Raw genomic sequence first — 27,143 nt, forward strand, 5'->3', positions numbered from 1 at the left:
GCCGCCGCAGCAGCCACAGTAGAAGTAGTAGCAGCAGTAGCAGCAGCAATGTAGAACACCAACAGTGTGAAATAGTGGAAAGAGCAGAGAGTGAGGAATAAGGAAGAGTCATAGATAGAGATATGCACACATACACACACATATGTGTATATGTATAAGCATCTATCAATAGATTGCTATCTATACATACATAAAGATCTATAGATATATATGCTATATATACATGTTTATGTGCATATATGTGTGTATATGTCTACAGACACATACACACATACACAACATTCCTCCTTATATCTATAGATACATAGATCTAGATAGGTAGATAGATATGCCATATAGATATGTTTGTGTGTGTGTGTGTGTGTGTGTATATGTGTGTATAGGCATTCCCCTTGATGTATCTATAGTTAGATTTCTATAGCTAGATAAAGTTAACCTAGCCTTTTGAAAAGTGTTTATTCTCATGTTATTCTAGTGGAAAACACATAAAGTATGGGTTGGCTTACTTTTAGTAGTTGGATGAAAGACTAAGTACAAAGAGTAGTCATTAATGGTTTGATAACCACTTGGTAGGGGGTTCTCCAGTGAGTGCTTCAGGGACTTGTGCCCAGCCCTGTGTCCCTTCACATTTTTATCAGTAAAGTCACTGTATTCACTCTATATCATTTCACTATATCATTTATAATACACTTAACAAATATACAGGTGACAAAGCTTAAAGGGATACCTAGCACGCTGTAGTTAGCATTCAAAAGATCTCCTCAGGCAAGTGTATTGGCCTGAATTCAGTCAGATGAAATTTAAATAGGAAATAAAATGTAGTCTCACCCTTGGGATCCAAAAAAATCAACTTCACAGTTCCAACATAGCAGAGACAGGATGAGATGGCAGTTCGACTGAAGAAAATCTGAGATTTCAAAGGACTTCAAGCTTAATATAAGTTAACAGTAGAATATGGAAGCCAGGAAAGTGAATATAATCTCAAACTACATTAAGAGAAGAATAAGGATGGAAGTGTATCATCATATTTTGCTTTGGTCTGACCACATCTGAAGTATGATTCTTAATTCTGAGAACCACATTTTAGGAAGGATACTGACAAGATGGAGAGCATTTAGAGGGGAGGGGTCTAAATTCCCTGATGTATGAGGATCAAAATGGATTTACTTAGCTTGGAGAAAAGAAGGCTCTGGGGAGAAAGGTGATCATGTATACAAGTCATTAGTCTTGTTCCATTTGATTCTAAAGAGCAGAACTGTGAGCAATGGGTAGAAGTCGCAAAGAGGCAAAATTAGGCATGTTGTCAGGAAGAACAAGACAAAACAAAAACTTGCTATTAGACCTATTCAAAAATGGAATGTGCTGCCTCCAAAGGAATCGACGTCTCAGCATCTATGATGATCATTTGCTAGAAGGGACACTTCTTGAGGTTTGAGAGATGATCACTGAGATCCCTTCCAGCTCTGAAATACTGTGTTCCTATAATTTTTATGAACATAGCTACTCTATACATGTACAAGGCTGGTATAGGGAGACAAGATGTTTTAATTTCTCATCTGCTTCACTCCTTTGAACTTCCCCATTGCACACCCCAATGTTTCTCCAACAATAACCACATTCTCCTTCTAGATTGTATCAGACTTGGTATTCAGTGCCTCATCTGCCTCATCTATACCCTCAGCACTCCCTGCCCTTCTGTTGAGAGGTTGAACAAAGAGCTCCTCCCAAAGTTTCCATCTAGGGAGGACTCTCAGGCCTGCCATCTCTTCTTTTCCTCAGCTGGTTGTACTTCTATGGACTTCATCATGTCCTATGCCAGGTACCGTCTCCCTCTCTAACCCCCCTACCCCATTTTCAGCTTCTTTTTGTTTTCTTCCCTGATAGATTTTAAGTTCTTATGGCCCAGGCAGTATCTTTTTTTTTTTAATCTCCAGTGCTTAGCCTGGTGACTAGCACAGGGTAGGTACTTAATAAATGCTTATTGACTGACAAGAGAAGCACACACATATTTACTACACAGTTTGTGTTGTGTTTTGGTTTGGTTTTCTGTGTACAAGGAAAACGTTGTTTTCGCTGAGTAAATCAGAAATATTTTTTTTTGTAAAACATTCAAGTGATTTAAGGCCCCAAGGTACAGTGGTTTAAATCATGGCATGGCCACCTTCTCAGGCAAGCTTCTCTAGGTCTTAGTTTTTCCATCTGTAAAATGGAGGATTCTTTCTCATGATTCATTCCATTGGTCAAAATTCTTCTCCACGACTTGACTAGTGCATAAATTAATTCAATGTGAAGTTATACATGACAGTTATATGAGACTTCATGCCGTCTTGGGGAGGGAGGGGGGAGGAAGGGGAGAAAAACTAGAACTCAAAACTATGTAGAACCGTGCGTGGTAAACTAAAAATAAATAAAGAAATTTATTAATAAAAAAAATGGAGGATTAGGCTAGATGGTCCCCAAAGGTCCTTTTCAGTTCTAAATCTTCAATCTAATGATGTATATAAATGAGAGGCCAATTTCTTGTTAAATGAAAACTTTCTAATCCTTAGGCCTATTTAAACTGTTAGTTAGAATATGCATATGCATACTATCATTGGCCACTAGTTTTTGTGTATATTTGTGTGTGAGAGCATGAGAAAGACAGAGACAGAGAAAATACAATCTTGTTTAAGTGTGTTAATGTTAGTGTGGCTGTTGGATAATCAATTGGCTAGATCACGGGGCCTAGAAATCAGGGAGATCAAATCCAACCTCAGTCACATATTGGCTGTGTGACTCTGGGCAAGTCGCTTAACTTTTTTTGCCTCAGTTTTCTCAACTGTCAAATGAGTTGGAGAAGGAAATGGCAAACTATTCATATCTTTGCCAAGAAAATCCCAAATGGGATCACAAGGAATCAGACATGACTGAAACAACTGAATATTAGTGGAATGGCTAAACCAATTGATAATCCAAAGATCATTTATTCTTGTCCTTGTCAATGATTGAAGATTGTGCTTAAAGATTTCACTTTGCCACTAAATAAGTTCTACTCTCATCAGTCCAGAGTAGGGGAGATTAAAAGCTAGAGAAGAGAGATATGTTTTAGAGTCCTATGGGTGGGGAGCCTGTGGCCTCAAGGCCACACGTAGTCTTCTAGGTTCTTGGGTGCTGCCTTTTGACTGAGTCTAAGTTTTACAGAACAAATCCTTTTATTAATAAGATTTGTTCTGTGAAGTGTGGATTCAGTCAAAGAGCCGAACTTGAGGATCTAGAGGACCACATATAGTTTTGAAGCCGCAGGTTCCTCACTCCTGTTAGATAATTTAAATAGATTCATAGAGAAGGAACCTAATAGTGACAGATTAAAGAATTGTTCATTATTTGTCAGTGATGGGAACATAGAAGAGATATATAAAATGAATCTGTACTATCTTGGGGAAGCAAAATTGTGGTAAAATGAGCAGAGGAAGACAGTGAAAAGGATATAAGGTTCAAAGCTGTTAAGTTGTATGAAGATGAAGAACAGGGTTTTACAGTGGATTCATTAACTCCCAAACCATAAATGTCCTCTGAGGAAGCTGGGTGGAGGTCAGAGGGGTGCCACAGTGAGAAGTCCTAAGAGAAAGCTATGATTAAAAAAGGGCAGGGCTGAGTTAGAAGTAGCCTTGTGCTAGTGAGGCCAGCAACAGAGCACCATCAAGAGAAATGGATGATTTAAAGGCTGCCTTGCTTTCAGTGAACCTCAGAGTCCACAGGGCATAATTGAATTAAAGGTAATAGGACTTTTCTCAGGACACAGCTCACTTTCTAGTGGATCTCTTGAAAATTGCAGGTGGATAATTTTGTTTCTGCTTTGTGAATTCAGAGAGCCTAGACCACTCAGCCTCAAACAACTCATGATACCAAACCATCCTGGTTTCAATGATAGGGCTTCCTGAGATGCCCCCAAATTCATATATACCCTTTGATCTCTTCAAATTACCTCTAATCCTTGGTGATTCAGGTTGTTCGCAATGCTTTCACAGAAGACCTGACTGGAAGTAGGGCTAGAATAACCCCATGAAAGCATTCAAAGTTCACCTGAGATTTGAAATGACAAAATTAGATCTTTTTCTCAGAAATTTTGAAGAAATTTCTTTGCCTTGTCTAGAAAGTATTCATATATATTTTTAATTAATATGTTTATATGAATCTTGTAGAATGTACTATAAGAGGGGAGTTGGGAGGGGATGGTAATAATCTCACTTTAAATAAAGACATTTTGGGCGAGCTTAGAAGTAGTTTAAGATTTAAGGCTTTGTACTAAAGTCTGTCTTCAGTTTTCTGAATTTCCACAGTATAGTTCAGCATCTATTCTTTTTTGTGGTGTTAATGTAAGAGTAGGGGAAGCAAGCTGGGAATGGATATAAGTTGGGATGACTGTAATAGAGCTGGGAGGTACAAATAGTGCTTTACTCTCTAACAATCCAAAGAGCTTTCCTTTCCGGGTCTGGGGCCTGAGGAAGGGGATGAAAGGGTGACTCAACCCCAGGAAATCCCTTTAGTGTAAATAACTGTGTTGGTCCCTGGGAGGTATAGGTTCATTGGAAGGGGGAAGAGAATTTTTTTGACTCTTTATATGCTTGGGTGTGAACTTCTATTCCCATCCCTCAAGTTTCTCTCTATTCTAAACCACACAGCTGCAAAAGTGGTTTTCCTAAATTAGATTTGGTTGGGTCCTTCCTGTTCTCCCACCACCTTATTCCCTCACCCCCCAAAAGACACCTCCAATGTTTCCATTTTATTTCCAGAATCAAATACAAACTCCTGTTAGGGATTTAAAGTTCTTCACAACCTGGACCTTTCCTTCCTTACCAGACTTCTTACACATTACTTCCCTCTACATAGTTTAGAGACCAGTAATATAGACTTTTATTAATAACATTTATTAAGCTCCTACTATGTGCCAGGCTTAAATTTGGTTCCTGTTGTTGTTGTTGTTCAGTAATTCAGTCATGTCTGATTCTTCATGACCCTATGAACCATATTGCATATAGGGTTTTCTTGGCAAAGCTACTGGAGTGCTTTGCCATTTGCTTCTCTAATGGATTAAGGCAAAGAGAGATTAAGTGACTCACTTAGGAAGTTAGATTTGAACTCAGGTCTTCCTGACTCCAGGCCCAGAGCTCTATCCACTGGGGCAGTTAGGTGGCTCAGTATGTTGAGGGAGTAATGAAGTCCAGAAGAGCAGAGGGGTAGAGAACTATAGTCACCCCTCTCCCTGATTTAGTAAACTCCAGTGATTCTTAATCACTTCCAGGATCAAATATAAAATTTTCTGTATGAGTTATAAAACCTCCATAACCTGACCCCTTCCTAGTCTTTTCCTTTCCATTCTTTTTACATTTCATTTCCCTCCACATACTTTGAAATACAGTAATACTGGTTTTTTTGCTGTTTCTCATGCACAATACACCATCTTCTAGTTCTAAGCATTTTCATGGGCTGTCCTCCATACTTAGAACTCTTTCATCTTTACATCCTACCTTCCCAATTTATCCTGTTTGGATCTTGGGTGAACATAGTTGTTTGTATATTGTCTCCTCAATTAGCCTATGAGTTCCTTGAGAGGAGAAACTTTTTTTGCTTCTTTTTTTATTTTTTGGTATCCACAACACCTAGAACAGTACCAGATGCATAATAGATGCTTAATAAATGCTAGTTGACTGACTTAATAAATATTTTTATCAATTTAGTTCTTTTGCACTATCTGTCCCTTTGCACAGAGTTCACTATGTCCCAACCTCCAGCTGTTGGAATCCCTGATTTCCTTTAAGACTCAGCTTAAGCACCACCTCTGCAGGAGAACTCTCTGGGTAGTGCTTTCTCCTCTAAGACCACATTATTTAAAAAAAAAAAACAACATAATTTTATTTTCAGCTCCAAATTCTCTTTCTTCCACCTCTCTCTATCCCTCACTGAGAAAGCAAGAAATATAAAACTTGTATATACGTAAATGTGTGTGTGTGTGTGTGTGTGTGTGTGTGTGTGTGTGTGTAGTCAAGCAAAACAAATTCCTGTGTGAGCCATATCCAAAATATGTGTGATACTCTGAACCCATCACCTCTATATCAGGAGGTGGATGGCATGTTTCATCATGAGTCCTTTGAATTGTGGTTGGTCATTCCATTGATCAGAGTTTCTAAGTTTTTTGAAGTTGTTTGTTTTACAGTAATACTATATAAATTATTGTCCTGGTTCTCCTTACTTTGTTCTGTATCAGTTCATAAAAGTTTTCCAAGGTTTCTCTGAAACCATCTTTCTTTGTGTCTTATAGAATAATAGCATTAAATCACCTTTATACACTATAATATACTTTATATACTATACTCCTCAGTTTCCAATTCTTTGTCACCACATAAAGAGCTGATATAATTTTTATACATATGTATTCTTTTCCACTTTTTTGATTTCTTCAGGATATAGACTGAATAGTGATATTTCTAGGTCAAAATGTATACACAGTTTAATAGGTTTGGGACCATAGTTATAAATTCCTTTCCAAAATGGCTAGACTACTTGAAAGCTCCACCAACATTGCATTAATGTACCTGTTTCTCCACAGCCCATCCAACCTTTTTCGTTTTCCTTTTTTTCCCTAAATTTGCCAATTTAATGAGTGTGAGGGGTAACTTAGAGTTGTCTAATTTACATTTCTCTAATTATTCATGATTTAGATCATTCTTCATATGGCTATTGATGACCTGGATTTCTTCCTCTGAAACTTGTCTAAGGTTATATTCTATCTCCTTTTTAGGAGTTTGTATATACATACATATACATGTACCTATGCATGTCCATACACACATATATACACATGTATTGTGTATATACATATATATGTGTGCATATAATACATATGTATATTTTATGTGTATATTTACATCTCCTCCATTAGAATGTAAGCTTTGTGAGGGCAGGGACTATTTTTGCTTTTTCTTTGTATCACCAGTGCTTTACACAATGCCTATCATATCATAAATGCTTGATACATGCTTGTGGATTGATTGATCTATTAAAAATCAGTAGTACAATTATCTACAAATCCTAAAAGCCTGGAGGAAGTTTTTATTATTTGATCACCTAATGAATATCACTCAAAACAAAAAAGTTTAGCCAGGCATCCTGAATAGCATATTCACTCCAAACGAGCTAATTGCCTATTGCCTAACATTACTTGATAGGAATTTAGGTACTTTGACAAGTATATTTTCACCATCCCACTGAAGTCCTGGGGTGAATGTAATGAGCTGAAGGATTTCAATTTTGACCTAATAGATGCTGGGTAAGATACAGAATTTAGGAAGAACATAGTTCTTTTCCATGTGGATTTTGTAATCTAGTAGGTAAATATGATACATACAATGATAACTACAATGCAAAACAATATGTAGATTATTAAAGTGAAAAATAAAGCCACATCCCAATCTTTTGCATTTGTTATCATTTAAAGGACAAGCCAAAATATTTTAAATCGACTCCTTGTGTCTACTCCATTCAGAAGTGAAATGTGTATTCGTGCATGAAAACAAATATACTGTAGATTCACAGATAGATTAATTCCCTACTTGTTGTTTGAATTTGAACTCTTTTGAACTCAGGAAGCATCATAGTTTCCACAGTGAATAATGCAAAAGAGAAAGCAAGGGTGATTGAAAACTCAGGCTTAGCTCAAGTGCCACCTCCTATTGGAGGCCTTTCCTTTTCTGATCCTCCCAAGTGTTAGTGAACTTCACTTTATTTTGTATTTATTAAGCTGTGTACATGTGTTCTCCCAGTAAAAGGTAAGCTCCTTGAAGGCAGTAACTGTTTCCTTTTATTTTTGTCTCTGTATACTAGTTACCTAGCTTAGTGCTTGGCACAAGTATTTAATAAGTGCATATTGAATTACATTGAGTTATATCATTATATTCGCTTTCTATAAAAGAACCAAATGCATGCTACCATATTTGTTGCTTATTAAAAAAAACTCTCCATTATGGTACACTTTTGATTCACCAATATGGGAAATAGTATTATAGGAGCCCAGTCAAAGGTGTACTGGAGCAAGCTCAAACTGCCTGACTAGGGCTGATTGTTAAACTTTCAATATGAGTATTTACACCTGAAAATTTAGTAAATGTTACAAATCAGAGTTTGATTTATTGTTTTGTTATTTGCCTAGAATTGAGAAAGTGATGGAGAAAATATTACTCATGCAGATTCAATTTAAAAGTGCATTACATAACGTTTTTTGAGAGTCCATTGTTAAACATTCACCAGCATGCTGCTGAATCCAGTGCACAATGAAGAAGCATGAAGAGTCCTTTTAAAAGAGTGCCACCAGTTACACAAACCAGGTGGCAAAACCAAATCTCATCCTTTTATAGTCACATAACATAGAATTATGCCCAGGTATCTGCATCATAATGGGAAAGAGATGAACTAATATTCTATTGCTTTAGTACTTCAAGCAATTTCTGCCATGGCAAATTTATTCTGGATCTAATCTCATGTGATTTAAATAATTCAAAATAAGTAGAGCACTTGAAAGTATGTTTCTTTAATATGCTTTAGGCTAGAGTGGGGTCTTATTAATTAAATGAGTGAATTGTCCTCAGACCAAATAAACAGTTTAAGTAACTGATCTGTACAGTGTCCAACTCCATAAGAGACATGAGCAGGAATAGTCAATTCAAAAACAAATAAAAATAGGATTATCATCAATCACTAAGCAAAGAGTTCTGTTCTAAAAAGGGGAAAGGAAAGAAATAATCATTTATATACTGTCTACTATGTGCCCAGTAATGTGCAAGTGCTTTTGCAAACATTGTCTCATTTGATCCTCACAATATCCTTTACAGTTGAGGAAACTGAAGCAAATAAAAGTTAAATGCCTTCTCCATGATCACACATTTAGTAAGTATCTGAGACCAGATTTGAACTTGGGTCTTCCTGACTCTAGTTCTTGCTCCATCCACTGCACCACTAGCTGCTTCTAAAAACAATGATGATTGCTTATGTCTACAGAGTGATTTACACTTACAAAGTATGGCCATATGGGCACACACACATATCAGAGTTCTGTGAGATAAGTATTCAAGGAGTTTAATCTAGATATGCAAAAGATGATAATGGATCCACTCAATCAACATTTATTAAGAACATACTATGAATGAATAAAAAAAATTCAAGTGTTTACAATGTGCAAAGCACTGTGTTAAGTTTTAATGACAGAAATAGAATAGCAAGACAGTCTCTGATCTCAGGGAATGCATTCTGAAAGCAGGAGATCACACATGTAGGTTTTGGATTCAAGTCAGATGATAATGCTTCATGGCTAAGAAGATATTAATTCATCTGCTTTCATGTTATTTTTACTTATAAAATAGTATTCATTTTGATGATGATGGTGCCCAAGGACTTTGGTGGTGAGAACTTTCTTTTCCAGGTCTTCAGGTTGGCTGGCAAGGACTTAAGGGTCATAACACCTGCAGAAGTAGTTGCTAGGTCCAGTCTCCATAAGGGTTGATGGTTGGTTGTTGGTTACGTGGAATGGATTAGAAGAAGTGTGGCAATCTGAGGGACTACTATTCTTGGAGTTCAGTCATAAAGATAGGTTAAGAGGAGATATCATTTTCCCTATTTGCTGATGGTATACTTGGGAAAACTCTAGAGATACCAGCTCAGATACTAACTGAGGCTTCAACAAAGTTACTGGCTACAATATAAGTTGTCAAAAATCAATGACATTTCTATATAATAACAAAATAAAAGAAGCGATACTAGGGAATAATTATAATAATAGGGAAATCCTATTCAAAACAACTACAAAATACACAAACTATCTGAGGATTGCCCTATCAAAGAACAGAAAAAAACTTGTACAGCTTAAATTACAAAGCATTCCCTAAAGAAATAAAGAATAACTTAAACAGTTAGAGGAATATTCAAAGCTCATGGCTATGTCATGCCAATATAAAAAAAATGACAGCTACCAAAATCAGTGGATATTGTCAATGCTATACTAATCAAACTATCAATAATTTACTTTCCAGAATTTGTTAAAATAATAATAAAATTCATTTGGGAAAACAAAAATATCTAAAATATCAAGGGAAATGATACAAAGAGGTAAGGACTAAAAGGTTCCTAAAAGGTCTTCCAGACCTCAAACTATTATAAAGTATCAGTCATCAAAGCCATTTGATATTGGTTAAACAATAGAGAGGTTGATCAATGGAACAGATTAGACAAGAGAGAAAAAGAAGTAAAAGAACTGAATAACCCTGGGGTTTGATAAAGTGGAAAAAATAAATTATTTAGGAAAAATTCCTAACTTGAAAAAAAAGCTGCTGCCAAAATTGTAAGGCAATCTGGCAGAAATTAGACTTAGGCCAACACCTTACACCATATTTCACAATGCATTCTAAATGGCCATACAACTTAATATTTTTTTTTGTTTTTTTTTTGCTTTTTGGCAGGGCGATTGGGGGTTAAGTGACTTGCCCAAGGTCACACAGCTAGTACATGTGTCAAGTGTCTGAGGCCGGATTTGAACTCAGGTCCTCCTGACTCCAGGGCCAGTGCTCTACTCACTGCGCCACCTAGCTACCCCCACATCTTAATATTTTTAAACTGTAATTTGTTTGTATTAAAAATTCTTTTAAAATTTTGAGTTTCAAATTTTCCCCTTCCCTTCAGCCCTTCTCTCACCCACTGAAAAGGTAAGCAATATGATATCAGTTACATATGAGAAAATTATTCTTAAAATTATACTCAGAGTTAATCAGTTCTCTCTCAGGAAGTGTATAGCATTTTTCATCAAAGGTCTTTTGGAATTAACTTCGATCATTGTATTGATCAGAGTAGCTAAATCTTTCACAGTTGATCATCCTTACAATATTGTTGTTACTGGGTACGATGATCTCCTGGTTCTGTTCATTTCCCTTTGCATAGGTTCTTATAGATCTTCCCAGATTTTTATGAAACCATTCTGCTTATCATTTCTTATAGTACAATAGTAATCAATCACAATCATATGCCACAACTTGTTAAGCCATTCCCTAATTGAGGAGCATCCTCTCAATTTCTAATTCTTTGTCACCAATAAAAAAGAGATATATTATAAATATTTTTGTACGCATAGTTCCTCTCCCTTTTTCTTTGATCTTTTTGGGAAAAAGTAGTCAAAAAACTGTGTCAAAAGGTATATACACACTTTTATAGCTCTTTGGGTATACTTCCAAATTGTTCTCCAGAATATTTGGGCAAATTCATAACTCCACCAACAATTCACTAGTGTACTTATTTTAACACATCCCCAATAGCATTTGTCATTTCTGATAGTTATGAGATGGTACTTGGAAGTTATTTTAATTTGCATTTCTCTAGTCAATAGTGATTTAGAGTACGTTTTCATATGGCTATAGATAGCTTTGATTTCCTCTCTGAAAGCTGCCTGTTCCTATCTTTTGACCATTTACCAATTGGGGAATGCTTCTTATTTTTATCAATTTGACTCCATTCTCTCTTTATTTGAAATAAAATGCTTTTATCAAAGAAACTTGATCTAAAATTTTTCTATATTACTTCATTGTTTATGACACCTTCCAGTAAAATGTAATTTCCCTTCTTATCTTTCTAAATTAGGTCTGTTTTTCCTTTTGCTTCATCTGAGGTCATGATTGCTACCCACTCTCTTTTTTTTACTTCAGATGCTGAAGATGATAGATTCTGTTCCAACCCCTTATTATAATTCTTTGTGTGTGTCTTCTTTTAAGTGTCACCCTTGTAAAAACATGTTGTTGGATTCTGATTTCTAATCTATTCTGCTCTCTGCTTCCGTTTTATGGGTTAGTTTGTCCCATTTACATTCATAGTTATGGTTGCTAACTGTGTATCTCCCTCTATCTTATTTTCTCCTCCTCCTCCTCTTCCTTCTCCTCTCTTTTTACCCTGTCTCTTCTCAAAAGTCTATTTTGTTTCCTATCACAGCCTTCCTTAATTTACCCTTCCATATTGTCACCTCTTCTTATTTTTCTTATCTCCTTCCCCTCCTGCTTCCCTCTTGGATATGTTAGATTTCTATACCCAGTTATGTGTGTGTGTGTGTGTGTGTGTGTGTGTGTGTGTATTCTTCACTTTTTAAACCAATCAGATGTGAGTGAGTTTGAAGCATTACCCACACTTCCCCCTCCCCATTTCCCCCTCCACTGGAGAAACTTTTCCTTCCATGACTCTTTTATGTAAGATAATTTTCCCTATTCTTTCTCTCTCTTCCCCCTTCTCCAAGTGCAGCCATCTTTCTCATCCCCTTATTTTTTTGAGATAATCCCAACATAATTGACTCATACCCATGCCCTCTGTCTATGTAGACTCATTTTAACTGCCCTAATAGTAATATAGTTCTTAGGAGTTACATCTATTATCTTCCCATAGAGGAATGTAAAGAGTTTAACCTTATTAAGTCCCATATGATTTCTTTTTCATGTTGATTTTTTTTATGTTTCTCTTACAGATGGTGTTTTAATGTCAAATTTTCTATTTAGCTCTGATCTTTTCATTAAGAATGCATGAAAGTCCTCTATTTCATTAAATATCCATTGTCTTCTAAGGAATTATATGCTGTTTTGCTGGGTACATTATTTTTGATTGTAATTCTAGCTCCTTTGCCTTTCAGAATATCATATTCTAAACCCTCCATTCCTGTAATGTGGAAACTAATAAATCTTGTGTGACCCTAACTGACTCCACAATATTTGATTTCTTTCTGGCTATACAAATTTGATGTTAAAGAACATGTCATATTAAAGAAAAGATGAACAGATTATATGCCTCTCACAACCTTGGGTAGGAAATGTATTTTAAACAAAACAAGAGAGAGGCAATTACAAAAGATAAAATACATAAATTTGATTACATGAAATTGAAAAGCTTCTCTAGAAAAAATTAATGCCCCTAGAGTAAGAAAGAGAAGGAACAGTCGATTAAGAAAAAGTCTTTGTATCACATATCTCTGATAAGTGTTTGGTATTCGATATACGTAAATGATATATTTATCCGTTAGCCATTCTGTAATAGACAAGCCATCAAAGGATATGAACAAACAGTTCTCAAAAAAAAAGAAATCACAATTCAAAATCATATGGAAAATGCTCTAAGGCACTAATAATAAGAGAAGGGCAAATCAAAACAACCATGAAATTTTACTTCATACCCTGCCAATTGGCCAAGATGACAAAAGATGGCAATGGTGCATGTTGGAGGGGTTGTAGAATAATAGGCACACTACTACATTGTTGGTAGAGCTGTGAAATGATACAATCATCTTGGAAAGGAATTTCCAGTTGGGGAAATAAAGTGATTAATATATCCATATGCTTTGGACCAGAGACCCCATTACTAGAATTGCATCCCAAGGAAGCCATTAATAAGAAGTCCCCATATACACCAAAATATTTATTGCAGTATTTTTTTTTCATAGCAAAGAATTGCATGTACAGTAGATACCTATCAATTGGGGAATGGCTAAACAAATTGTGGTACATGAATGTAGTGGAATATTACTGTAGGTAATGATGTGCGATGAATGCAGAAAAGCATGGAAAGATCTGTAGGAACTTGTACAGAGTGAAGTGAGAAGAGCCAAGAAAACATTATACAGAGTAGCTTCAATGATGTAAATGGAAATAACAACTATGTACCAAAAAAATCAAAAGTGAACCTAACAAAATTATTAAAAGATCAAGCCGGACTGGAATGAAGAGATTTGAGAGGACAGCTCTAATCCATTTCTTTGTAGTGGGAGGTCCACAAGCATTACACATTGAATGTAATTTTGGACTTTTGCAGTTGTTATATGGGGCTGCTGTCTGGAAAGTGAATTGGGAAAAATATTTGGGATCACTATGATGATGCAAGAAGTAAAAGATACTGATAAAAACTTATTTTTTTTAAAATCTACCTTTCTGTAATTAGTGACAGTAGTCCTCATATTATTTTCCCATAATCCCCAAATAATCATTTGGCTTATATTTTGTTTTTATTACCCTAAAAATTCTAAATGCAGTCAAATGAGCTGATAGACCATAAAGTCCTACAATTATCCTTACCTCACTCATTGCTCTGATTTCAAACAGGTCTTCTCAATAAATTAATATGAGGAGAAGTTTTCTATCTGATCCTCAGAATAGTCTATCTTTCTTCAACAGTTTACCTGAGAAGCTATAATTTCTTCACAGGTTGATTTTTTTGTTATTTTTCCTCATACAAATATTCTATTCTGACCCTTTCACCAACTAAACTTTCCATAGACAAAAGGGGCAATGCTTTACTGTCACCTGGAAGAAATGACATATGCAATATAGGGTATATGTGGTCAAAAATAGAAATTGATCAGTCATGTAGCAAGAACAAAAGATAACTGATGGACAGCGTTCTATTGTATATGGGGAGAAGAGTTGATAAGTCAATAATAAGCATTTATTAAGCACTATGTGGCAGGTATTGGAATAAGTGCTGGATATACAAATATAAGCAGAAAGACATTCCCTGCCCTCAAGGAGCTTGCATTCTGATGGGGGAAGACAAAACATATAAGAAATCTATAAGGAATTGCTGTGGGGTGGGGCAGACAAAGTATCTGGTATGTGAATTCCATGGCTGTAGTGAAGCTTTAGGATAGAGAGCTGAGGAGAGCTAGAGGTAGTCCAGAACACAGTCTGGAGAAGAATTAGAAATGGCTGACCTGGACACTCTCCTTGAACAGAAATTCTGAGAAGAGCCATCTAATCAGAAGGAGAGCCCTCAGGGATGAAGGGGCTTCCTCAGTAAAGCAGATGCCAAGATCTTGGAGGTGGGTGGCTGAGTGGAATACTATATCACTTGAGGGCATGGACTATTTAATTTTTGTTTTTCTGTTTTTAGTATCTAGCACAGTACTTAGCACATACTATTCATATAAGCTTTTGCAGAATTGGATTTTTGAATTTTGCTAATAAAGGAAAGAGTCAGGACTATAACCTAAGTATTCTAGGACTCTTTCCACTACATTAAACTTCATCCAGCCTTAAAAAAAATAGAAAAAAATGGAGAAAGTGGAACATTGTTTTCTATTAGGAATTTTTGAAATTGAAGCTGTTCAGAGATAGGTTCCAGTTAAGACAGGCACCTGACTTGGCTTTCCAAAATTAATCTAACCCCTAGCTTCTCTTGTTTTAGAAATTTCCTAGAATTAGTTTTTTTGGTGTGTGTGTGATTTCCATAATTATATATTTCAGATATGGATTTGATTAAAGTGACATGTCCTTATGATTTTTGTGTAATTTCTAGAAAGAAAAGGGAAATGAAAATTTCTTTATTTGAGTATCTTGGATTATACAAAAAAATTGATTCTTATTTCCAATAGATACAGAACAAAAGCATTTTCTCTGCTTCTGTGTTGCTTGAATATCTGTTTTGGTTCTACCATGTTTAAGGTTAAAGGGTTGTAGAAGATTTTTCTCCTTGTTTCACATTTTTACCTGATTTTTTTCTTCGTTAATAGTTATTAATTTTCTCACTTAAAGAGACTGTTAAGTTGTTTTACTTGAGTAAAATGTTTTATGATATACTTTTATACATAACAAAATGTGTAAATAATACAGTAGCATCATTTTCTCTAAGGAAAGGATGAAACATGAAGAAAACAAGAAGAAAGAACATTTTGTTAAATGAGAAACTATTAGCAAGGACAGCTTTTCACCCACTGATCTATCTCTAGTACTTGGTAAAACCAACTTCTTAGAGCTAGTAAATGAGATAAATGTTCACTTAATGTGTCATCAAAGGCTAATCTGGTGCTTGCCAACAGAGGCTGTGCTCTAGGAGTGAGTCTTTATTCTGCCCAGGAAGGTTATAAAACTCTTTAACAGAACTTCAATCAGAAATTGAACCTATTCTTGAAGGAAGTAGTATTCAAATTCATGGTAAATGCTATTGAATTGCCAGCCAATTAAACGGCATCTTCAGAATGTTAACATTTTTTTCTTCTAATATATATAGGATTAAACACATGTGTGGTCACCTCAGTTAGAGAGAATGATTCATGATTTATAAATCAACGAGCTCTAATCTGAATAGCTTTCGCAGGTGGAGTTCTTTATTCTTACACAGCAGCCAACTAATGATGCACAAGGAAATCAGTCCAGTGGATTGACCTAGTGCTCAATAAAAAGAAATTTTCCTCACAACCTCCTCACCATCATTGTCTTTGAAGCAGCTAGTCGATGGGTTGTATTATCAATCCCACATAAACAACTCCAAGCTCAATCAATAATCATTACATTTCCCTTTCCATTTCTTTCAAATTTATTCTGGGGATATCTTATGTGAGAAATGGAGGTGCAGTGGCTCACATGCTGTGTAGGCATAGGTAGCAGATAAAATGAAAGCTCAGGGTTCTTCCAAGGTTCCTTTGCTCTCTAATATAAGGATCTTTAAACACCCTCACACTTGGATAGTCCCTCAGATTATCTCCTTCCTACTCTCTCTGGACACTTGAAAGACAACATGATATTTCTCTGTCTCTTTGTCTCTGTCTCTCTATCTCTCTGTCTTTGTCTCTCTCTGTCTCTGTCTCTCTCTCTCTCTCTCTCTCTCTCTCTCTCTCTCTCTCTCTCAACTTTGAAAGTTCTTTGCCTTCCAGAGAGCTGAATGAGGGAAAGGTGACAACCTGGTTTCCCACCAGCGCATGTGTAAGCTCATGGTCATCTCTTTATATGTATTCTTTCCTGATCTAGGTGAACAAGTATCCCAAAATGGAAGGTGACTTTTGAATTCAAGAGATTCAAAATTCCCATTAGATGTCCCATTAATAGTCAGAGCTGAATGACTTCAATAGCTGATAGTATTCACTTAAGTGGTAGAGTCAATAGCTGTAGAAACATCTTCATTAGGAGTGTGAAGATACAGTGAGAACATACAGATGAAGAGCAATAGGAAGGTAGGGCCAGCTTCAGGTAGTATGTCCTCTCATGGCAGAGAAAAGTATCAATTATTGACTCAGGAAAGGTACTGATCCTGGGGGCCTGAATGGTCTGGCCAGCAGATAGCTAAAAGAAATTTCCAAAAAAGACTCTAGAAAGGGGAAAAATTATTTCTAAGGCCAGGATTTTTGAGGTACCCCATTGTCACACATGTTCTTCATATATATCCCATACTACTATTATATTTTAATGACAATAGCTGACATTTATGTAGAGCTTTAGTGCAGCTAGGTAGTACAGTGGATAGAGTGCAGGTCCTGAAGTGAGGAAGACTCATCTTCCTGAGTTCAAATCTAGCCTCAGACACTTTACCAGCTATGTGACACTGGGAAAGTCAATTAACCCTGTTTGCCTCAGTTTCCTCAACTGTGAAATGAGCTGGAGGATGAAATGGCAAACCACTTAAGTATCTCTGCCAAGAAAGCCCCAAATGAGGTCACAAAGAGTCAGACATAACTGAAACAATTGAATGACAAAAAATATAGAGCTTAATCTGTGTCAGTTATCATGCTAAATGCCTTATAATCATTATCTTTAAGTTTGAGCTCATGTTCCCCATAGGCATTGCATATTTTTATGGAGGAGTGCACTGCAGGTTTGTGGAAGGGGAGGTTTTGTACAACTTTTCCTGCTATATTCTTTTATGAAATATCTTTTCTATAAGCTAATTAAATCTGGAAGGCTAAAATTGTTCATGGGGGGCACAACAGTTGGAATTCAAGACCTTTATTCCTAGAAACACAGTCCCTTAGATTTACTTCTACAATTATGAGTGAGTAGGTAGTCACCTCTCTAGAGACCTCAAACTGAGTGTGAGTGTAGGTTGTAGAACTAGTCCAGAGAACTAGTCCATCTCCTTTCATCTCTCCATATATGCTGCCACTATTTTATACATAAATATATACATGTAGACGTATACACACATACACACACACATATACGTGTGTGTGTATGTGTATGTATGTGTGTCTTCTGTATAGAATGCAAACTCCTTAAAGGCAAGGACCCTTTCACTTTTGTCTTTGTGTCCTAAGCACCCAGTGGTGCCTGGCACATAGTGGATGTTTAATCAATGCTTGATGAATGTAAAAGCTTATGAGGTGAAGCAGGAGCCTTGTGGCTTATTTCCTCTTTATCAGAGACAATGAGGAAAGAACGTCCCTGTCTACTGTACTATACCAAGAACTGTGAGGTTAATATGTCCTCAGAGGAAAGAGAAGGTTATGGCAAGTATCTTCAATTAACAGTTGGTTAAGTTTGGGGGGCATCTATTTCATCATTAGTTAATCCTTTCAGTGTCTGTTTTGAGGGCACCTTGCCTTCATGGCACTAGACAGATAAAACACATGCTTCTGTGGCTATTCTACAAGGAAGACATACATAAAATGCACTCTCTGATCTTCCCTCTAGTCTGGTGGAGGCATAGTGATTTACAGAGGACATACAGGGCACTGAAAGCCCCAAAGAAGATGCACTCCCTTACATTTTTTTTCTCTTACAATTGGACTGGATTTCATCCTACTACTATAAAATGGTCCTAGCCAGTCTAGATGCTACCAAGAGCTAATAGCCCTGAAATTCCTAAATAGCTCACAGCATAACATTAGCACCAGGTGTCCACATCTGTATTCAGGTCCTTCCCTCCACCTCTCCACCATTGGCATCAAAATTCTTCTTCTCTAGATCTGTTCTTGTTGGGATTCCTCTTTCCCACCCTTTTAGGGTTCTTCTTCCCTTCCCCTGGTGAGCAAACATGACCTCTTTAGGTGCTTTTCATTGAAATAGCTAACCAGTTCAGGAAGGTTGATACCCTCTGTTTGTTAATAGGTTTTATTTTCTGGTCTTTCTCCCTTCCTAACCAATACTACCACCTCTTCATTGGTACTACTACTACTGTTTCTCTTACAGACAAAAATCTCCTGGACTATATCTTTTTCTGATGTACTCGCTACCAAAGGGGCTGTTGTCACCTCTGTTGCAACTGCAGGAATTCTGGTTGGCATATAGATTTGATGTACTATATATGAAAAATGGGGATGGTTCTCCCTAGACCTAGGAGGTTCAGAGAATTATAGAATTTGAGAGTTGGAAAGGATTTCACAAGCCATCTGTTTTAATCCATATACTAAAATGAATCCCTACTATATCATCATACATGACAAGTGGTCATTCAGTTTTGACCAGGTTGAGCATTTAAGTCTCCAAAATGGCTCCAGTTTCTGGATATCCAACCCTAGAGGGCCTATACCCTAGCAAATGCAGATGCTACTGGTTCCAAAAGGGAACCTTTATTTTTCCATTGGTCTTCCTGCTACATTGCTGTGTCACTTAAGCTTTGTTTTGAAAATGGTCCTCCCTAGGCTGACCTCATTTGATCTCTAATGTATCTGTGACACAGTGGTCAGAGGTATAAGTTTAGCTTTATACAAACCCTTCCTTTCCCTAAAGGACAAAGTGGATTTAATTCTATTCAACAAGTATTTATTAAATGTCTCCTAAGTTCCAGTAGCTTTCCTAGGTGCTACACATATAAAAACAAACAAAAGGAAATAGTTTCTGTCCTGAAGAAACTTCCATTCTACTGAGTGGAAATAAATTAGACCTCAATAAGGAAAACACAGGATGTGCAATAGACATGCAAAGTAGTTTGAAGGTGGAAGGTGGAACTTGAGCAGAGGTGAGGAGGGAGAGCCCTTTTGACATGGAGGAGAGGCTGTATGAAGGCATGGAGATGGGATTCTAGGACGTAAAGTGCTAGTCGAGTGGCTAGGTGATTAGAGGCAGAGTAGCATAAGATTCCATGGCACTAAGTTGAAAGTTGCAGGAAGCAAGGGTCTCCAAGCGGCAAGCAGGGAAGCCAGACTCTCCAAGGGCAGAGAGTGGAAGTTGGAGAGCTAGGAGGCAAGAGCATCCAGTCACATTGTTAAACATGCCAGCTCAGTGTCTGGGGGGAACAGTTCTCCCAGCTCTTGTGTGGCTTGTTCCAGATGGGTAGGGCGCTCAGCCTCTTGATGGCTTGATTGCTCTGTGCTGATGATCGCTGACTTTCTCTACCTCCCTTAGAGAAACCTGGGCCTATGGGAATCCATTTGAAATATTTCTGTGAGTCCCCTAGAGAAAGGCAGAACATGAAACAAGATGGTATTTATTTATAAAGTATTCTTAAATAAATATGCCCTTGAGTTTGTTCCTTTGTTACTCATTGCCTCTAGGAAGGAAATATATATATGTATACATGCATGTATATATGAATGTATATATACATGCATGTATATATATATTTTTCCTTTAAAATTAAAACATTATTTTTTTCAGATAGATTGATAGATAAAGAAACCTTGAGCAATAATGTTTCTAATCTCTGTTCTCTACACTAACTCAAATTACATTTTGCTTTTACTAGTATTCCATGGTTATTATGAAGGAAAGGAAGATTACTCTTTTTTCTCAGCCCTTTTGTCTTCCCCAAAGCAAACCTCTGTTGGCCCAACAAAACTTAACAGTCTGATCACTAGTAGTAGGAATAACTGTTTATTCCTTAGGGTGAACACCGGGACCAGAATCAGAGAAGAATACAAGTAATCAAAGTAGAAGGCCAAGTTGCGAGGCAGACACAGAGAGAGAATTGCCAAGCCAATGGCAACAACAAAAGCAGAAGTTGAGAATTTGGGACAAGTCAAGTACATAGGGATAAAAGCTAGGACAAAGAAAAAGAAACAGGGCCAATCACAAGGTTGGGGACGACAGGTCAAGCTGGGATCACAGCTCCCAGTTGAATGACAGTTGCTTAGCTGACAGTGTACTCTAGTACTGTTCTTTAAAGGTTCATAGATTGGTGCATAATAGATGTCATATCTGTAACCAGGGTGGATGACTTAAGATTTGCCTTAAGATATATAAATTTTGACAGAACTGACAACACTTGTGGTATTTCAACATCAAAGAAACATCTGAGTTGAGTCCTGGTGAGCAAGATTATCTTGTTAAAATAGGAAGTTACTTAATGACATATATCTCTTCCTGGTGGCTGCATCCTAGGTGAAAACTTTGGTGCCTGGCCCTGACTCATTTTCCCCCCATACCATTTCCTGTGGTGAGCCTCTCATTGTTACAGGGTCTATGTGCCTAGAGGATGGTCCAGGGTTTCTGTTTCCCTACTAAAAAGGTCTATATAATCCTATATATAGTCCTATAATCTCCCCCACCCCCTCACCTCCAAGAGCCATAGAATTTGTCTTTAAAAAAATTGATTTAAGGGAATGTTTTTCTTCTTTTTGTCTTGTATAAATTTTGTGCAGGGCTTCACAAAGAACAAAAATTGCTACTTACAACTCTTCCACATGTGTTCTCTTCTCTTTGTATCTCTTTTCTCCTCTCCAAGACTCAGAGAATAGGCCTTTAGAACTTCCATTGGGTGAAAAGAGCAAGACTGATGTATGCTCTGTCTTGCAACCCTGGTATCCCAAGGGAAAGGGCCACTCCTGATCTTGATTCTTTGGTGCTTTCTTCAGGAAGAGTGCCTCATTAAGGCCTTACTTTAAAAGTTCTGGTTCTGACTCAAATTTATCTTTAAAAATTTTGTTTTCACAATCAAGATCCATTTGCAGTCTAATGAAATAATCAACCAACTGTTTTTATTGAGTCCCCCCTCTCCCACTATGTGTCCAGATTCTTAATCCTTTTCATTTATATGTTAAACATGCATGGCCCTGTTTACCTTTCTTTGGGGAAAATAATGATTGATGTTTCTATTGGTTTTCAGCTGTTGAGGAGATTCAGTCTTTTCCTGGCAATTGATAATTTGATTTAAGCAGGGGTTTTTAACTCAGGTTCTGAGTTTGTGTTGTTTGTTTTCACTTTTGATAATTGTAATCGAATATAATTGGTTTCCTTTGTAATTCTATTTATTTTATGTATTAAAAAATCATTGTGAGAAGGGTCGATAAGCTTCTCCAGATTGCCTAAAATGAAAATTATTTAAGAACTCCTGATCCAGAGGAATCTTTGAAATTCAATTTAATTCAACTTTTATGAGTAGAATACTAGTTTTATACTTGCACTTTTATGTGCACTGGATTATATAGCATAAGAAATAGATTATAAATAACTTGAAAGCAAAAACAGTTTCAGGAAAGAAGACATATATGATTAGGTATAAAAATTAAAGATATAGACAACCTTGTAGCTATGGGGTGCTCACTCTATGTCTTTTCAAAGAGCTCTTTATTTCCCACAGAGTAGCTAGGCCAGCTCCACTTTGGGGTCATCTTTAACGTCATACGGAGATTTGGTGAAGGGCTGGCATGAAGCTGTCCAGGCTTTGGATAGGGAAGACTGGGGTTTAGCCTTGGAACTATTCTCCAGAATTGAATAATCTTCTTCCAAGATCTGCTTCAACATGGGCTATGTGCATCTACTAACTGAGAATCCAGAGGCAGCCCTGCAGGCATTGGATCAAACAGTGACTAAGGACTCTTGTGCGGTTGTTGGATTCTTCTTGAAAGGAGAGGTTCAGTTTCAACTAGAAAGATTCCCAGAAGCTCTTTCTGACTATGTCCTGGCCTTGGCCAACCTGAGAAACAATGCCTTCAATGCTTGGGTTTACAGTACAAGCTACAAGCTTGGGAGGTATTATACAACATGGCAGCTATGCAGTACCAGTAGAAAAAGCCATCTTCAAGAGACCAGATGGGAGTTCAGTCAGTCTAGAGGCTGCCCTGGATTACGTACAGAAACAAATCTTTCTGGACCTTCTGCAAATTCCCAAGGGTGAGATCTTTTGCCCCTAAAAGAAGGATGTAGAGAAGCTGAATTCCATGGTTTTCCTGGGGAAGCCCAAGGTCATTTCATCTGTCAATCCTAATGACAAGTACATTGGTTTTGAGCCTCTCAGGCCACAGAAAATTGACTGGCCACTCTCTCTGATTTAGCCCATCAACCATTTGAAACAAGATAAACTAGAACGTCATAATGTAATCCCACATTCACCCACAAAAGAACCTCCTAAAAGGTCTTATTTAAACCAAGTGTTTCAACAATCTGGGTAGCAGCTTCTGTAGGGGTATAAGATTCACCCACAGCCAGCACTCAGAAAGCTGCCAACAGCACAGGTTCTTTTGATCTGCCTAATTAAGGAAAGCAAGGTGAAGGGGTTGACAAGCTTACTTTTAATTCAGCATTCAAATATTATTCAGTTAGTTCAGGGGAAAAAAACCAGCACCCTGAACTTCAAAACAAAATGCAAGCAAATTACAAACATCAACAGACTTTGTCTGATTCAATCCCAACACATAGTTACCAGAGTTCAAAAAAGTTTCAACATCTGGGTTTACAAGCTGGAGGGCTCCTTAGCTACAGCTGCCCGGAGTCTCCTCATCAACACCATCTCCAGAGCCCCACACAAATGGCTCTGTCCTCCCTTCTTATAGGGCTTCAGACATCAAACACCGTCTGAATCACCAGAGCTCAGGCTCTGGTGATTGGTTCTTGAGTTGGCCCCTCCCCTTAGGACCCTGAGAGGTTCACATCCACATGGATTACGTTAACACCTAACGGGGTTTGGGCCTGGGGCTTAGGGCCCAGTAAAGCTCACTGAGATAAATTAAGTCACTCAAAGAAAACAAAGGCCATTTTGGTTACACCAAGCTGGGGAGTCAATTTCTCCACTTCAAGGACTCCCTCTTCCTGAAATGTTCACTCTGGGCTCCACAGTATATCCTGAAATATTGGTCCCATCACACCAGGGAGAGGTGTCCAGCAGCCCAGACACATCTGTCAGCCTCAGTGTGCATTGTAGCTTCTCTGTGACGCTGGAGGTGAAAAGGGGAGCATCTGTGCCTGTCTTCAGAGCCCTGCTGAGAAACAAGCTCCTGCATGGCTCAGTTGTAGCCACCAGGACAGTGGGAAGTTCGTTACAATTTCTGGAGAAGAGGCACGTAAAAAGATGTGGCAGGAGACAACAGCAGACAAAAGACTAGTGTCAGGCAACAGAATGCTGTGAAGGCCAGTGTGTGCTCTATCAAATCGTTGCTCAGTACAGCTACTCTGCACAGGAACCTGAAGACCTAGAGTTCTAGAAAGGCAATACCCTGGATGCTCTCTCTGAATTGAATGACAAGTGGCTGGAGGGCCATTGCTGAGGTCACATTGGAATTTTCCCCAAGTGTTTTGTTGAACTGGCTGGTGCGGCCAAAGAAGAAACTCCAGTTGAACCACCCATGACTTACAGCTTCTGAAACATTCCTCAGGAGAACTTGGACCAGGGAGTACACAAGGACCAGACTCCTTGCCATCAGCAGAGTTCCCATTCCCACAGCTAGAGTGTTCCCCAGGGTCCCATCTACATGAAGATTCCTCTCAAAAGCCTCCCCACTTAGTGTTCTTTAAATTCTGCACTTGAAGTTTTAATAACTCAAAACTGCACCAAGATGCTTGGGACACCCTGCAATATACAATTCCAACAATATTAACAACCCAGTATATGCCACAGTGAAAATAATGTACAATGGCACAGTGAAAAGATTGGCAGAGATTTCCCAGAGATTTAGGAATCTTTTTGTTTACACACTTATCAGCCAGATTTTTACTCTAAAGTCTTATGAGAAGGAAAGGGATTGATTGGACCTGTGATTTTATTGGTATAAGGGTTTTCTCAGGTGAGAAAACTCCTATCAATGCAGATGTTGTCTGTAATTTACAATCTTAGAAAGTTGCCTAGAGCACTGAGAGTTAGAATGACTTGGCCAGGGTCACAAACCAGTTTGTCCTACTTACTTTAGAAGACCCAGACCTCTAGTTCCTGGGAAGGAATCACTTCTTAGGATATCTGCTTCCTGACTATTAGGATCATAGGACTTGGAACTGGAAAGAAAGGACCTGACAGGTCACTGAATACAACTTCCTCATTTTATAGAAGGAGAAAATGAGGTTCAGAGAAGAAGTGACTTGCTCACGGTCATGAGGCTAAGAAATAGCAGAAGAGGGATCTTAACCTGAATCCTCTTCCCCTAATCTCAGTGCTTTTTCCACTGTGCCCAATAATCATTGAGGTAGAAAAAAGCTGGAAGGTAGTCAGATCATTCCTGACTACAACCCAGGATTCCAGACACCTAGCCCTTTGCTTGAGGTGTGTTCTATTCTGATCTCTTCATTTTTCAGATAAGGTCTAGAGGGAAAGACTTAAGGTCAAACAGTTAGTGACAGAGCCCAGAATATACTTCTTCATCCTCCAAAAAGGGAAAACACCTTATGAAAAATATTACAATTGTTAGTTATCATTTTTAAAAAATCTATCCCGATATCCAGTTTGGGTCTAGAGTTAATGAAATGGCAACATTTTTGCAGTATTATTTTTTTAAAATGAAAAGGGGAAGCAAAGCAGATACTCATTAATTCAGGGAGTGGCCAAACAAATTGTGGTAAATACATTTTGCTGTATGAAATTGTGAATATGAAGAATTCAGAAAAATGTGAGAAGGGGTATGAATGTGTGCATCCTCTCTGGCTCTGAGAGGATTTACCTGTGCTCTGACTCAGGGATGAAGGATTTGTACTTTGGGGTGACACAGCAGACCCTTACTGGTCCCTGTGATTTGGAGCTTTGTCAAAGAGGATTGGCAACTGATCCAGGAAGAGCTCCCCCACCAGCAGCACCCTCAGTAGGTTGTAAGCACGAAGAAAGGACTTCCAGCATCTTTAGGCCCTGCCTGATTCAGAATGCAGATCTCCCTTGGGCTGCTGGCAATTGTGAGAGAGGAGTAGAAAAGTAATTTCTATCTCTTCGCCTAACCCTTAGCAGTAGCTAGAGGCACATGACACAACAAAACACGCTTGCCTAGGTGAACCAGAGACTGAACGTGAAGGCCTTAACTATCTCTTCTATTTTAAATTTCTTTCTCTGAGCACAGATAACCAAATGGACATCCTAAGAGATGAGTATTTCCCCTCCTTAGGGTCTGCTTCTTGAGTTTGAGAGATCAGGAATCCTTAAATTAGTTCTGGTTGCCCAGGAGATGACTGTTCTTCTGTGAGGGGAAGGGCATTACTACCAGAATTCAGGAGCCAAAGCACTAAAGCCAGAGCATTTCCCAGATGGACTACACATTAAACAGTGTAGGTGTGGAGTAAAAGTGAAACGTTTTTTCAGCAACCTCACAAAGTACCTTTACCTTTGGGGAAAGTATGATATACATATGCATATATGTGTGTGATATGTATATATGTCACATGCATATATATATATGTATATGTGTGCATATATATGTACATACACTTATATATACACAAAGAGTGTTATGTTTATGTTTCAGGTATTTGTTAACATACACTTGTGGATCTTTTGTGTTTTAAGTATTTCTTTGGTAGTGGGGCAGAAAAAATGTATCTGTCCTATACCTGATATCTGCTTTTTACATTGAATACTTTTCCTAGAGGGAACAGTGCTAATTCCTTTTAGGGTAGACCCTAGACATGAGCTTTACCTAAGCTTTGTTATAGAAATTTTCCTTAGGACTCTAGGATGGGTATATAACAAGCAAGAGAATATGTGACTCCTTGGAGCTGGGGCATATGCTCAGCTCCAACTCCGATTAGAGAAGTATGGGGAGAATATATGACCACAATAATGTAAATAGAAAGAATGAGAAAAGAAACAACTGTATAATTATGACTAAGCTTAACCCTAGTGAAGAGATGAGAAAATTCATTTCCCTTCTTTGCAAAGGTGGCGTAATATGATTGTGGAACAATGCAATACCTGGCACATAGTAGGCATTATATAAGGGCTTATTCCTTTCCCTTCCGCCTTTCAGCTGATGTTAGTCCTGCTAAACAAACTTCTTTTTCTCTTTTTATCCTTTATTACAAAGGGATAGCTTTCTGAGATAGGATCTTCAGTCCCTGACTATCTCTTCTGTTTTGTGTTTCTTTCCCTGATCACCTGATCACAAGTGAGGAGAGGAATAAATCAGAAATTATGTTAATGTATTTAAAAAGCTATCAATAAAAAATGTTTAAATTAACAGAATCTTAGCAGTACGTTTCATAGTAACAGAAATTAGAAAAAAGTGGGTTGTTGTCAATTGAGAAATGACTGAATAATTAGAGTATATTAATATC

General features: G+C 37.6%; 1 pseudogene; it reads left to right on the plus strand.

Annotated features, from left to right (window-relative positions):
• Window positions 1-1,264: 1,264 nt before the first annotated feature.
• Window positions 1,265-24,262, plus strand: LOC118857598 (annotated as a pseudogene).
• Window positions 24,263-27,143: the final 2,881 nt, after the last annotated feature.

The sequence above is a fragment of the Trichosurus vulpecula genome, chromosome 7 (assembly GCF_011100635.1).
Source record: "Trichosurus vulpecula isolate mTriVul1 chromosome 7, mTriVul1.pri, whole genome shotgun sequence".
Lineage (NCBI taxonomy): Eukaryota > Metazoa > Chordata > Mammalia > Diprotodontia > Phalangeridae > Trichosurus > Trichosurus vulpecula.